Consider the following 16,642-nt stretch of genomic DNA (forward strand, 5'->3'; position numbering starts at 1 on the left):
CAGTCTGTGGAGTGACTGCATCATATTTGGAAATAGTTTTTCCCTTTTAAGCTGTAGATCTATGCAGCTCCCCCAGACCTAGCAAAGACCTTTTGGCTGCTTCTGAGGATCATTGTTCAGCCTTTTTAGTTAATTTTAAAAGCCATTTTCTGGGTAAATAGCAACTATTTCATTGTCAGATGATAGATTGAACAGAGTGCTGATAGGAAAAGCTGAGGATCATGTTTTGAAATAGATTTTTGATAAAAAAAAAAAAAAAAAACGTACACGTTGTTTGTTCACTAATGTTCACTAACAAACATCTGATGCCTCCGATGAACAGCAGGAAGAATACTTAGATGAAAATAAACACTGTTGAACATTACTATCCAATTAAGGGACTTCTGAAGCTGGTTTTATTTAACTCTGGCCAGTGTGGCCAATAGACTATTGGAAACCCTGAGAAAAGTTTTGAAGGTAAACATTTTTACTAAGGCTTTCTGCAAGAAAGGGAGTCTCATTATAATGGCAAATAACATGTTAAACATTTTTAACAACTTAAAACATTTTACTCGATTTCACTATACTTTCAGTAACCAAGACCAGGGATTTTTAATAAGTGACCACAAAAAAAAAAAAACAAGAAATTGCTTCTATTCTTAAAAAAAAATGTCTAGATCATTTTTAGGTTCAGATTATTAGAACTTAACTGAATTCCTGCAACATTTATTCTACTTCTCTACATAAAAAAATTTCATGTTTGGTTTAATGTGGAACAGGTAAAATAGAAGTAATTTTTTACATCCTAAATATGAAATTTTGGTGACCTATGAGTGTTTTTTGATTACTGTTTTGGCCAACTGGACAAAAGGTTTGGACAACACTCCCAATAAAGGGGATGAATATATAAGCATACTGCAAGTTGCTGTATAATTTTTCCACAATTATGCAGTATGTTGTAGTACAAAAATAAAAAATCCCCCAAAAATGAACTGAATTTATAATTGAAAGAAAATTATGCAAAGGAATCCATTACTTTGCATCCCTCTCTGCAGGTATTTACCCCGCCATCAGGCCATCTGGTCCATCCGATAAGGGGCAAAAAATGCAGACAGACCTATGAATATGGACATCATTTAAATTATGCAGAGCAGTGATGTTTCATACATGCAGCAATGTAAATGTGTGAGAAACCTCCTCCTGAGAATGAAAAACCACCCAGGCTCTTGGTGTATGTTTAAAAGGGGGCTGTGGCTACATCCCCTCCTGCTTTACCTCCTTTTTCATTGACTGTCTCTCTCTGTTGTTTTTAACATTCTGCTGCTGCAGAGCAGTAAAAATTGAGTGTGCTGCTTCCGTTCTTCTGGGTGCGACCAGACGTCTCCCCCAGAGACGCTCCCTGGAAACACAGAGATGCCTGCGTACATCCATCAGATGAGAGGCGCCTAGTGTTTTCTGTGCTGCAGTTGATAAGAAAATCATTATGTGACAATGCAGAGCTGTTGTTCTTGCACTCTCTCCCCACTGTGCTCCTTAATTAGAGTGTTTTGGCTGTTTGGGGGAGAACCCTGGCGCACCGCCTTCCTCTCTCTCTCTCCCTCTCTCTCCCTGCCTGCCTACTCATCATGCTAAAGGCACCCAACTACAGTTAAACTACCTGTACACCAATTTTATTTTCCCCTCTCTCTAATGTTAATCAGCTCATGCAGATTTAACCTATTTCTCCATTCTGTTCAAGGTATTTTACTTTTCTACCAAGGATTTTGTCCCCTGTAGTTTCAAAGTTGACAGGAAAAAAATGTTTTGAGGTTGTTTTTTTTTCTGTTATCAGTGCAGCATAAAGGAGAAGTCATGCGACACTAGGCTGTGCTAGTAAGAAATGTAGAAGAGGGTGCTGAAGAGGCATGTATCTCCATCCTCTCTGTTTGTGTGACAGAATGTCAGCCTACACCACTGACATGCTCATCCACTGAGCCTCAGGCTGTTTGCTTAAGAACAGCAAAGTGAAGGTGGGTGTGTGGGTGCATGCGCTCCTACTGCTTTTGTCTGTGCAGCCTTCCTTGCATACGCTGTATGGATATGCACGAGTGATTACATGAATGTGCAAGTCTGTGTTTGCTTCTGGTGATGAAGGAGTAGAACATTCTCCTCTATGAGTCATAGAAGGGGTTACACAGCTTTTTGCCCGCTTGATTTAGTCAAACAGACCCTCTGCTTTCTTTAGTAACCCTGACTGCTTTACTGACTGGCCACCCTAACAGAACACAGCAGCAGAGAAGCTGTTCATCAAGATCTTGGGTTGGATAGTTGCAGATTGAAGGCTTTGCTCATGCTACCATTTAATAGCAGACCCAAACATTTATATTTAAAGGCTCCAATCATCATTTTCTTAAAAAAAAGACAGTCAGGAACAATGCTTCTCTTCGAGCACATGATCATGTCCTTCCTGTCCACAGGCTCGTCCATGGCCGTCCACTCTCTGGCAGCCTTGCGTTAGAGCAATTAGCTCTGGCTGCTATGGCAACTTGTATGACCTTTTATGCCACTTTACAGACAAGAATCTTTATCAAGGCCTGCCTTCCTTTTCAACAGCCACAACAACAGCTGTCTGTAACACATCAGGGAAAATAAATGGGTTTTGTTGATCACAAAAGCTGGCTGAAGCTTATTGAAATGCTGCTCTCTGAAGAGGCTGTATGCATCATATTTCCATTGGTAAAAAAAGACACTTCAAATGACTCACTCTGAGCCACTGCCATTGTGCTTGTTATGCTTGTCCTGGTTTCCTCTTTATTGGACATGCCTATTAAGCTGTTTTCATATATTTCTTTTATGCATTGTCAAAAGATTGTTTAACAAACCCTTCATATAGAGCATCGCTGGGCATAGCAACTAAAAACTGACAAGACACTTGTTTTCTGAAGAATTTAAAAGCTTTGGGCAGTATTCTGGTAAATGGTTCTTACTTCTGATCCCTACTTAGATGGGAGAATCTGAACATTTTCATTTTGATTTAGGCCTGAACTTTGACCCTTATGTTCGTACACATCAGTACTCAACACAAATCGTTTCAGTGTAGCTCTGGCTGCATCTTCAGTTATCCTTTCAGGAGCTAAATCTCCACTTAGGTGTATTTTGTAGAATCGATCAGCTTTTATTCCAGAAATGTAGTCTATTTAATTCTGTACATCATCTTATTAACTCTTCCATCTTTCCTTATGTCCCTGTTAAAAAACATCTCCAAAGCACATCACCATCTTTCATCATAGGGAGGTGTACTCATGGTAATGTGTTATACTGAATTCTACCAACACACAAGGCTTGGTTTCATCTAACCAGACATTCACCTTGCACATTTTCCTAATTGGCTCAGTCTTAAAGACAGACAGAATTAATGTAATATTGATTAAAATACTGTAACAGAACTAGTTCCAAGTTGTACAATGAATTGAGGGACAGATATCATATGATTGTTCTTTTTGCTCCTTTTCATTCATGATTTGGGAATGTGGGTATTGCTGTGCATATGTATTTTAAACTTATTTTTTGAAGGTTAAAAAAATTGAATGGATGATTTCCAATTTCCTTTTACACAATGAAATACATCTTTTCTGCATATGTATAGAATACAGACAAAATGAAACCCCTTTGGAAAAGAATAAGGATCCTTTATTGTTGTGATTATTGTTCAGCATTTACGGTGGGATTTTATCTTTATAGGGCTGGGAAGGAAAATGAAAATTATTATTACTATTTATAGCAAAACATACAGCAGGTAACACAACTAACTTCCTGTCCTGCCATAAAGATTTCACAGTCAGAAAGATCTGATTTATGTGAAAACAAAAATGTTAAAGAAAGATGTTTGTGGTACTTTAAATAGTTTTCCATTGAAATATTTAGCCAGTTTAAGATAAACCAATTTTTAAACAAAACATTTTGTTTAATGTAGTGTGTTGTATTACTAGATAACTCATAATCTAGTAGGACCAAAAGTTTTTTTGTTTTTGTTACTTTTTAAATTGAATTTTAATTCAATAAATAAATTTTGTTTTTGCCACATTGATTATAAAAACCGTTGGTAGTAAAATTGTGGTCTGATTTATTTATTTTTATATGTTTCTCAAAGCAGAATGATTGTAGCCTCGTGAGACCATCCTGATCTCGCGAGCTTTCAAGATTTCACTCGCAGATCAGTCTGGAGACTCTCCGTTGAAGAAAATTTGGAGCCGTTCACCAAACGAACGTCCAATCAGCGTTGGCTTTGAGGCGGGTTGAGGTGTGACGCAACGAGAAGCGCGACAGTTCAGTCTAAAGAACATGGCGGCTTCAGCCGATGAAACTAGCGTTAGCGTGGCTATCAAGTGGGGCATCAAGTTTTATCGGAATTACAGAGTATTTCTTCACTGAAAGAAGAGCAAAACACTGCTCTGGAGGCTTTTCTCAGAGGAAAAGATGTTTTTGCTCTTCTCCCGACTGGTTTCGGCAAGAGTTTGATCTATCAATTGGCTCCTCTTCGTCGTCGCTCTGTTAGTACGTCATATGCTTCGTTGATCAGATTGGTTTATTTGGCCCGTCTATCACCAACATAGGCCAATCAGCTAACCAGTATTTTCGCCCCTTCCCAAAATTACTTCAACGGAAGGTTTCCAGATGGATATGCGGAGCAAATCCATTAGCCGGAGTCAGGTTAGAATGATTGATGATCCGGCAAGGTCAGTAATAATTGTTAAACAGCTAAAACCTTATCCATTTATAACAAAAAAAAATAACAGCTCACAATTAAATGGGACTTTTGGAGCACTATTAGAACTATATTAGAACATCTCATTCAGAAATTCCTTTTTTTACATTTCAAACCCCCCAAACCCTAAATTAAGGTGGATAGTACCACATTAGACTTACTGTTGCCATGAAAATAAAAGCAAACTTGAATTTAAAATTGATCATACAAAAAATATGCCGTTTTAAACATCCACCCTAACAACATGTCAACAGCTTTTTCCTACTGGGCACAAGTTGCTGCCAAATATTTTAGTTCATTTTTTATCAGACCTCTAAGATACCAGCTTTTCAAACAAAGAGGATTAGATTAAGATTCAATCTTTTTTTTAAAATATCTATTACTCAATGTAGTACGGCAAACATAATTTTTATTTTGGTAGTTCTGGATGTTTTTTTTTATTAGTTTTCATCAAGGAAACATTTTCCTTTACATTCAGAAATAGAATACTTTATTTACAAACTCAACTAACTGCTTGGATGAGTCTTATCTATATCGAATATCAGCTAAGCTTGAATGTTTGTTGACAGCTTTTCGTTCAGACTGGTTCTCTCGTTCAATATAGTATTTTTTTTCAACTTTAAAATAATTTTCATGGTTTATAAAGAATTAATTTGGTGTATCTTTGTAAAGATGCACATTAACTCCCAAACTCTTTTTGTTTGTCATACATTTTTAAAAATATGCAGAAGTGTTTCGGTCATTCATACAGAAAGCCTATTTGGTTTATCAGTAGCTCAAATGAATGGATTGCACAGCTGATTAAAATGAACTCTAAATATAGATGAAAAGAGCGCCTAAGCCACAAATGTGGCTGTGTGATTTCATCACATTTGTGGATTGGTGTCAAAGGATTAAGAGAATTAGTGTTAACCTGTTTGTTTTTTTTAATTGAGCTGCCAGGTTGTAATATCATGATGTAGGCTTAAGCACGATCCTGTGCACAAGCTGTTCAGGATCCTCAAATTGAACATAGGCACTAAATATAGACGTGTTCAAGGAATGCCTTGTGTTTGCACAACTGCTTAGTTTGTGTTGAGATGCCAAAGTGTGGGTTGCTTCTGCCTCCTCAGTTTTCAGCCAGATAACCATGGGGCCTTACAGTGGGTTTATCTAACAGTAGAGGATATACTGTAACTCTTTTATACAATCGTACAGGATGTGCAAATTTCCTTATAAGTCGCATGCACAATAAGGAAGTAAACTGCAGAGTGAGGTGAAAGTGGTCTCAATCTGCAGGTTGACTAAAGCTTCCTAGAATTTCTAAAAGACGAATGGGAGGCAGATCTATAAGTTATCAGGATCCTCTACTGTGAAACCATCTACCAGTTTTAGTCTGTGAGGCAGACAACCTGCCTACTTTTAAGGCTAGGCTTAAAACTTTCCTTTTTGATAAAGCTTATAGTTAGTCTGGATCAGATTAACCTGAGCTATCTCTATAGTTATGCTGCTTTAGGCTTAGACTGCTGGAGGACATAGGGACCCCTATTTCATCACTCTGCTTCATTCTATCTCTATTCAGCCACTCTGCAGAATCTGTTCGTTCAATCTCCAACTTCTTGCTCTCTCTCTGCTTTTTCCCACCATAGTAACTTCTGGTCTGTTCCTGTTTGGCTGTGACATCATCCTGGAGAAAATTGTCGGCTGTGCTACTGCCATCGGCACCTTTGTTTGTAGATGTTTAAGCTTGGCCTGTTTTTTCAGTGTAGTCCTGGTTTTCTTACTGTAATTAACTGCATTTTGCTCTTTTTCATCCACTGACATGGGTGCTGACTCGGAGCTCGTCTGCCTGTGGAGCTGGTTAACAGTTAACTTTTGAATATCTGCTTCTTTCTGTATGTCTGTTTCTGTCTCCCTGAACCCCAGTAGGCCTCGGCAGATGACCGCTCACACTGAGCCTGGTTTTGCTGGAGGTTTCTCCCTGTTAAAAGGCAGTTTTTCCTCTCCACTGTCACTACAAGCATGCTTGGTGTGTAGGATTGCATTTGAGTCAGTAAGTCGATGCAATCAACTGGTTTTCCTTGGATAGAAAAATTTGAATCAGTTTGACTGTATGATCTGGTTGAATTGTCTCCATAAAGTGCCTTGAGATCACATGTTTTGAATTGGCTCTATATAAATAAACTGAATTGATTTAGGGTTTTTTAAAGAACCACTCAGTTTCAGATGCAGAGATTAAAAAAAAAATCTTTGGGGAAAAAAAACACCTAATTAGTTTTGTTGTTTCGTGAGGTGTATACGTCACTCAGATGGGGCTCTAATGATTACCAGATGGAAACAGCTGTACCTTATAGCAACAAACAGCTTACACAGCAGTGCAGACGGTGAATCATGAGTGCAAAGAGAAAACCTAATCACACCAGATATAGAAAGAGTTGTGACTGCATCTATTTTAGTGGCGCATAGGGGATGGCTTGAGTAAAATTAGTTCCTAGCAGATATAAAACACCAGCCATGAACCACAACAGACAGACCCCCCTTCATAAAAACTGTACAGCTGTTATAAGAACAATGTAAAAGGTGAAAAGATTGTAAAAGCATATTTTTAATTAAAATTTTTGTGAGACTCTTTAGAAAGAGACACACAGCTCAATGCGACAAAGATGCCTGGAAGATTTTTACTGTCAACATAAGGCAGAAATGGTTGCAAACTAGAAGTGCAAAAAACAAACAAAAACAAAAAATCTAAAGCTTTGAACATTTTAGCCGAATAGAGGAGTGAGAAGAAAAAGAGGAGAAGAAGCACATAGTTTCTCAGAGAGACGGAGATGCAGACAGATGGCAGATGAAAATTTTCGATGGGAACATCTTTGCAGCTGATATGTTGCATACAGTAGTAACCCACTGGTTTCTACTATTTAGAAAATACATTCATTAAACTTTTGTTCCTTTACAGATGTTTCCATGCAATTCTTCTAACCAAAAACAGAAACTAATGGATGAGAGATGGTTAAGATAAGGTAGCAGAGAACATTGTGTACTGTGCCAGGCCTCTGAAATATTTAATCTGCCTCCATCTCTCACAGCATATCTTATAAGGTCTGACCTGTGGTGTTGAGCATCATACATCCAGAGTTACATTTATTAATGCATTCTCACTCAAGAGCACTGAATTATGAAGTTTAAGTGGAATGCATGCAATGGAATTAGAAACTATCTTTATTTTTTATTATACTGTAGTTTATCTGCTCTCCTTGCAAAGATTAAATATGTCATAAACTGATTATAGTTAAATAGAATTAATTAAATGTATCCAATTATAACAATTCTAAGATCAAAATGTCAACCTTAAGTTGCAGTCAAAACAACATTTTGTTCTTTATTTGTTCTGTTACAAGATTATTTTGTATCGACGTAGGCAAGAATTATGAGGTGCAGTTAGGGGTGAGATATATTTAGCAAGAGTATAATATGATTGGTGCTTTTTAAAACAATTTGCCTAATTTTGAAACTGGTCCATCACCTCCGTTATATACGGCCTGCCTTGTCTTTTTGAACTCTAATCAAACTGCAGTATGGAACTAATAAACTCTGGTTATGTTGTCAAATATGATGAATGCAGTTTTACATTAACCCTCTATTCTACCAGATGTGGTAATCAGCAACTCCATTAACTTTATCTTCAGCAACTTCATGCTCTTCATCCACACACATTTTTTTAGCCCATAACAAATGACGGAAATGTGTTTTTAACATGGTCAGGTTACTTGACCAACTTTTTCACACACCTTTCCCAACTGTACCTACATGTAGGGGCGGAGCTAGAAGGGGGACCAGAGAGGGGCATGGCCACCCCAAACCTGGTGATTTATTGTTTCTATTGGAGCAAATCTTACAAACTCCAAAACAGGCAGTTCACCAGTAAAACAGAGGGTGACAGGAGGGATGTTCTCAGGTAGAATGTGATGGCTAGCTTGATTTTTCCGTTTTTAGTATATTTAAAAGCCTGACAACAAAATTACAGTAATAATTAAGATATTAAAATATATATATATATTGAAAATTAAATACGACATAAACAGAATTCAAACTATTTTCTGGACTAGGTTTTGTGCTTTATGGGGAAGAAGGGAACATTTTGTCTCTCTGTAATTATAAAGTAGTCTTCTATAAAATAAACAATAAAGAACCATGCATGTATAAATATGCATGTAGATTTATTAGAGAGACCTTTGTGAAAACCTAGTCCTTCTTCATTTATTTATTCAGTTATATAAATGTTTTTTATGGTTCTCAGCTTTTGGATTTCTTTTTAAATTTTCACTTATGTCATTCTCTTGTGTTGGTCATTTGTTTCTTTTCCATTTTGTGATTTATTTAAGGTGTGTTTTTGAGTTACTCTCTGCTGCCCCCTTGTGTCAGTTTCCTTTCCCCTAGCTCCCTTCTAGATTCTTCCATCCACACCTGCTCCATATCTACTGATTTGTCCATTCTTTTTTCTGTTCTTCATATATACTCCTCCTCTTCAGTTACTGTTTGCTGGTTTCTTGTTGTTACTTGGCTCCCCGTGTGTGTTTTCCCCTGATGTCTCCTGGTTTTTGGTTTCCTGTATTTTGGTTCTTGGGTTTTATTTCTGTTTAATTTTTTGATTTCATTAAACATGCAAGAACTCATCTATGCATTTGGGTCCACAACCAACCTCCACCCAACCAGACATGTTTTGCTTGTTTATTTTTCTCTGGGCACTATATGATTAGTGTAGACTGACCCTAAACCACCTTTGGAGCCCATCATTTTTCAGCCACCCCTCGGAGCACGATGGTCCCTGCCTGGCCAACCCATTAAAAAATTGTCTCGCTCTGCTACTGCCTTCAATAATTTTGTGAGATTAAGATTTGTAGATTTTGTGATGGTGAGTAACTTAATTTTCTATAGATAACCTTTTAAGGCCCCTCAGTACTTTTTACCTGGGGTGATTTTTGTATTTGGACCCATTTTTACCTGAGCATTAACATCTAGGCTAAGATGTAGGTTTAATATTTCCCCATTATGGCCATCATACTCTCAGGTTTGTACAGTGCGTCGGCCCAACCTGCAACAATAAAGCAGTTATATTTTACTTTCATCAGACCAGAGGATGTCTCCAAAAATTATTACCGTATATTTGTCCCTGAGTGAGCTTTCACACTTCTATTGTTTTTGTTATTTCTATTTTAATGGCCTTTTTCTTGCTGTTTGAACCACATTTACAGGAAACACCAACTGTATGATTACTTGACAGTCCTACTAATTGCCTACATTTGGGTCCTGAATCTTCGCAGTAATGATGATGTTGTTGAGAATATTGACCCTATATTCCTCAATAATAATTTAGGAAATTAAATGCTATTACTGACCAATTTAAATTGCTGATATTTTCCTCATAAATCCTCTAATCATCTTATCTTCACTGCTACTGCCATCATTCCAACATCCTGTGGATGAAGCTAAACAGAAAATACTTTTTTCTCATTCAATGGCTTATGCAATCTGTTCTTGCATGCTTCATTTCTCTCTGTAAGTCTGTATATGTAAGACTCTCCTATCTTACGCTAGTATTCTCTGCAATTTTACAGCTCACTGGTCAATAAAGATCAATGTCATTATTCTGGCCAGTATTATTCCTCTGTTCCACGTACTTCCTCAACATTGCTGTGTCCATAGAGGTAGAAAGTGTATTAACACATTGGTTCTCTCTCCAAAATGCTAGTCACCTCAAAGTCAGATTTGAAAGAGATGTAAAGATGGTGAGGATGCTTTCACATCTGTGCACTCACTGTCTCTGTTAGACTTTGGTAACATTCTATCTCTTCATCTGTTTTCTTTTGCCCAAGCCGCCTTCATGGCACCCTTTCAAGTAAGAGCAGGAGCATTAAAGCTCAGTGGGAGGGCTCTTTAGTCCAAGAATAAGCTGCACACAAATTTAAGTCTCTTTTGGACCACAAAAAGCACATACTTCCGCCTGTAGCAATGGATGTTCTCTTAAGAGAAGTGGCATAGATAAAAATGAGCAGAGTGCGGCTTGCAGTAAAGGCTCTCCCTTCTTTTGTCTGCCTTCCATCTTTTACTTGCACTGATATGTCTCTGACAGCTGCAGGGAACTTGGGAACACTAGGGCACTTACACAAAATGCATCCACATCCATCTCTAAAGGCTCTGCTCTATTTTAAGGAGTGTTCTTCCCTATTAATGGCTGCTTTCTCTGAATTATGCAATCAAACTTTCTGCCAAATTTGTGCAACTTAAGGTTGTACATTTTCAGCTGACAAAACAAATAAAGGGAAGTAATATAGTGATTAAACACAGCAAATACACAAAATGATACATTGATGGCATTTTTATCAAGAAGGACAAAGAGTTGAACCAAGCGTATCTCCCCATCAGTGATGCAAAGGGGATCCTGCTTCCAGCAGCTGCTTGGGATCCTTCATGTAGTTTGGCTTGTGCAGACACATGCTGGACATGGCCTGTAGCCAAATCCACAGTTTGTGCATCTGTGTTTGTTAAGGGCAGTCCTTACTTCTCCTTTGTAACCCATTTATGCACAAAAAAAGTGTCACATTGAATAAATTACTGTATTTGGTTGCCCCAGTGATCACAAAGAGGGGTATAAAACATGTCCCCTCTGTATTTGTGTTAGTATGTGCGTGTTTGTGCGTCCACGTTGTTGAAGCAACAAAATGTATTATGCGGAAATGTTATTTGAGCATTTCTGTAACACATTTGATGAAAAACTTTTTTTTTGCCTCTACAAATTCATTTGAAAAACACTATTTAAACACAAATGAAAGCTTTATTTTTGATGGTGATTCCCCATAATCCCTTTTAATTTTTTTTTTTCTTAGTGAGATATAACTTTTTGCCTAGTAACTATTGAAGGGTTAAGGAGAGTGCTTAAAAAAAGGAAACAATTTTTGAATTTGAAGACAAAATAGCATTACTACAGCACTGGGATCTTATTGATTTCTCCTCGCTTTAATTTCTATTCCATGTTGTTACATATGTTTTTACAGAAGAGTACACATTTCACTGTATGAACAGTATAAGGTTGTTATGATTCAATGTGTAATTTTTGCCAAATGCCTATTATGCTTATTATTTTGCCATATTATACTTAGAATTATGACATTTTTACCTGGATTTTCTAGAGATGAGATGGATAACCCCTGGGCACCTTTACATAACTGGGGGACATGAGGTTAACTCCCCTTTGGGAAACTCTGGAGGATGGGACTGAACCCCTGCAGGCTTATGTGAAGAACATGGGAAAATGAGAGGGGTCCAGGGTCCCATTGGAGAATCCCCTTTAGAGAACTGAGGAAACTCTGCCAGACCTCCCTTCATCCCTTTGGAAAACATATTAAAGATGAGCTAGATGCCCACGGCTCTATTGCCTGACTCGGGATAATGACACAGAGCCTTATGGGCCCCTTTGGAAAATTAGGAACAGGAGTGCTGCCCCCTTGGAAAACAAGATTATTCTTAATCCTTACAAGATGGAATTGGAATCACAAGTGAGAGCGTCTGAATGACTAGGTGTGTCACTTTTTTTTATTGCAGTGGAGGAGACACAATATTAAAGTTACCCTAATCCAAATCTCAATTTAACAAATAAAATAGATAAAAAAAGCTTCTAAGATAAATTCATTGGTATCATAATTATAACTCCCCCTAACAATGGCCAAAGAAAAGCATTGCTCTTTTATTTATCTTTATTTTCTTTGATCTGGTTGGGGTTAGTAATTAAATCCTGTTTCCCAAGGACCAAAAATGCAATGTGACACAGCACAATTTCTATTCATAAATATAAAAAATGGCAAAGACTACTCAATTCAGACAGGTAAGGAACAAAATTGCTTAAAGAAAGCCTCCATATGCCTTAACATGAGCCCCTTTTCCACCCAGGGTTTTGAGAAGCCCCAGGATTTGCAAATTACCTGACTAATTGCATTACCCGCGCTTTCCTTTCATTGAGCTTTTGTCCCCCATGCGATCCAATACTCTGCTCTGGTTAGTCTGGTGTTTGGAAGGGGCAAGGATGAAAGGATCAATAATTGGTGGACTGTCTGGCTGGATTACCTGGCTTCCAAGAATTACCTCCCCACTAGCACACTGATGAGAAAACGGATTGAAATATAAATGACAATGGAACTTTTAAACATATCCTTAATGTTTTCAATTTTCTTGTGCACGGATGCCCTAAAATTGAGAGTTTTGGTGGACAGAAAATTTTGAATGAATATGATTTTTACGGGTATGGAGACACATTTTAGTCGATGTGCTACAGTCAGTGTCTGATGAATATATTCTCTGCTCAGTGTATATTCTCTGCTCTACTCTTTTGCTATCAACACCATTCTATATCATTTCTGACAAAACATTAGGGATATGTTTAAAAATTCCCATTTTCGTTAATATTTCAATTCATTTTCTCATCAATGTGTGAGAGTTTAGGGCAAACACAAAAAAAAAAAAGAATGCAACCATTTTTGGCATTTACTTAATCATATTTAGTTATTTTGACATAATTGTTTTATGTCCTACGCTGCTAACAAGAAAAAATTGTGTTAAAGTAACTGAATATGATTAAGTAAATGCCAAAAATGGTTGCATTCTGCGACAGGGGAATTTCTCAGCATGCATCTGCCCACCAAAACAAAATTTTAGGGCATCCATGCATAAGAAATATGAAAACATTAAGGATATGTTTAAAAGTTCCTTTTTTGTTCATGTTTCCATCCGTGTGCGAGAAGGAAGGTTATTCTCGGCAGGCAGGTATTTCTCAGTATAACACTGGCGTTTTGTTTTGCTACCACCAACATACACACACAGTTTTTGCAGTTGTGTAGTTTACTGTTGTCTCACTTCTTAAACACATGAGCAGAAGAGGAGTAGCTACAGCTGTTGGATGGAAGATGAGGTACAGGCTTTTTTAAGCATTTTTGCTAAGGAGGACATTTAGCAGGAGTTTGAGTTGGCGATGACCTCATCTATACCATGATTGCAGCCTGACTGGCCAAAATAAATTTTCTCTACACGACAAAGCAAGTGCGGGACAAGCTAAAAATAAAATGAAACAGGACTACAAGGCTGGAGGATCACAATAATCCAAGCAGATCAGACTGCCTGGAAAAAGCACTGGTAGGACCAGCTGTATGCGATCCTGTGACACAGGCCTGCATATCCCGTCACTGTGTTGGAGGATGTTACTCAAGAAGAGCTCTTGGACATGGACTATAGTCGGACAAAGTGGCCTGTTTTTACATGTTCTTATTACAGGAGGAGGGGAAGTGTCATGATCTTCTAACTGATGGCTGGCCTGATTATAATTTCATTCACCTGCCGAACTCTGCCCAGTCTCCAATTTCCGCTCATCTAATCTACCTCCTCTTGCTTCTATATATGCAACCAGATTATTGCCAATGTTGATGCTCTAGTTCATGTTCTCATTCTCGGGGGCCAGTGAAGAGAGGTTTTTATTTTTGGGGGCGTTTTCCTTAGTGTTCCTGATGTCCTGATCCCAATCTGCCTCTTATCCACTCAGTGTGCCCTGTTTCTTTCTTGGCTCAGTGGAGATAGCATTTTTTTAGTGTTCTGAAATGTTCCTGATATCCTGACCTATTCTGCCTCTCAACCACTGAGCTTGCCTGTTCCCATCTGAACGTTCTGCCCGACGCATCTTGTTGGCAGCCCATCGGTTGGATCCTACCTTGTTCTGTGGAGATTAACTGTTAAACCAGGTTAGTGGCTCATATGGATAATCATTCTCCGTCAGATTATCATGCTTGCTAACCTGTGTTTCTCTTAAACCAGAGTTCCAGTGATGGGTGGTGCCCAGCAATAGCCGCTGCAGATCCGCCTGAGATTTAATAAATGCTTTGAATCATCCCTGTTCTGTATTCTGTCCTGCTTCTGACAGAAAATTTGTACAAAAACACATGCGCAACTACGCTTTGTTCATGATCTCGCTCCAACATGTGGTGTTGTTTCCGTTTTTTGGCAACCACGTTGCTATGTTGATTTGCATGATTGTCCCAGGACCTTTCAAAGTAATGGAAAAGGAACATGCCTGGGGCTTAAAAACCCCAGGCTATGATTATTGTCTATTGTCAGAAGAATAATTACATAGATTCAAACAATTAGAACTTAATTAATTAGCAAGACTAAAATATGACTTTTACTATCACACACAATAAGCAGGAAACTAAAAAAATATCCTCAAACATTATATTTAAATCACTGCAACAATGGCACCTCCAGTCTCCATAATGGGATATAAACTACAGTACATATCAGTTGTTATTTTTGATGTAACAGAAAGTTTAGGGAAAAAGGCTCTTTTTTCCAAAACAAACATAAATATATTCTGGTTAGACTTTGGTCAACAATTAACCAACCAGGTAGGATTGGATTAAAAAAATGAGACAATGAGGAAAACAATCCAATTTAAACTTGTCAAAGGTTATATCATGTTGTGGGACTGTTTCTTTTCCAACTATTTGAATTCAACATCTGTTGCTCTGCACCAGAACTGAACGTCTCTCACCACTGGGTATTTCAGTAATAAAAACAACACATAACACTTTACCAAATTAACATAAAATATTCATGTTGATATGGTTATCTCTGGTTATCTGGTTATTTCTTCCCTCATACCTAAATCTTATAGAACACATGTGGAGTGCAAAAAAGATGATCTAGGACTGTGGGTTGTCTAGAGAGGGTGCACAGATGAATGTTTCAAATTTCCTAAAAACTTCTATTGAAACAATGTACAAAAATTAAAGACGTTTCAGTTTAAAACAACAGATAACAATTTAACTGATATCTCTGCAATGATCCAAAAAGCAAGGCTAATATTTTAAAATTTCAAACACATTTAAAATGTTAACATTAAAGATCTAGATGATCTGTTTTAATCCTTGAGGTTTTAGGCTGAAAGGATTTCACCTCATTGTGTTTGAAAGTGTGAGCAGGAAGTTGATGGGTTTGAATATTATGTCTGTTTCCCTGCACTGCGGCAGAGGCAGATGATCTGGTGCTGGAGTGTCTGTAAGCAACTGAGAGAGAGACACAGTAAGATGGAGCATGCTGCAGAATCTGACATGCCATCCATATTCAAAGATTAACACATGTCTTTACAGATGGCTTTACATGGATGAGGTGTGTGCAGATTTTGTGTGATATAAACATTTCTCTAAACAATATGGGAGCTGTTCGTCTCCAAGCAAACAGAAAACCTAAAGTGACAAGTAACAACTGGAAAACGTGTTGTGTCCTTGCAGAGGAACATTTGGGGATCAGGAACATGATCTTAATGTTGCACAGCAGCATGAAGGCTGTCAGTGCTGCATTATTCCCTGTAGACGGCCTTTTGCAACAGAAACCTGCAACAAATCTGTGAAACTGCAGATTTCTCTGTACATTGTGACAGATCTTGGTACATCCTCTTTTATTTAAGTGTGTTTTCTAAACTTGATTTAAATATCTGGAATTGATATTATGATGTGCATTGATTATCTGATTAAATTAAATAGAGTGGAATTAGGATTAATCCAGTGAGTTTCTAATCTCTATAAATTGTCTTTCTGTTTTTTGTCTTCAGGGATGCTGTGATTGGGAAAGTGTTAACACAGCACTAAGATTGGTCCTTAAACGGCTCTGAAATGAACTCTGAACTATCACCTCATGCTAGGTTGAGGCCTCAGAGTAAAAATTACAAGTGAGTGGGTCACAGGGCTCCCTTTGCCAGTCCAGATGTTAACCTGATTTACTAATACGGACAGTTTATGTGGCGCAGTTATGTTTCCTCATGATCAATGTTTAAATGTGTATCGATGTCAACAAAGATAGCATTGGCAACAAATGGTTATTCAGTTCTCTTAACAGTAAATTTCGAAG

Source organism: Cyprinodon variegatus, unplaced genomic scaffold, assembly GCF_000732505.1.
Source record: "Cyprinodon variegatus isolate N-32 unplaced genomic scaffold, C_variegatus-1.0 Scaffold526, whole genome shotgun sequence".
NCBI classification, from domain to species: Eukaryota; Metazoa; Chordata; class Actinopteri; order Cyprinodontiformes; family Cyprinodontidae; genus Cyprinodon; species Cyprinodon variegatus.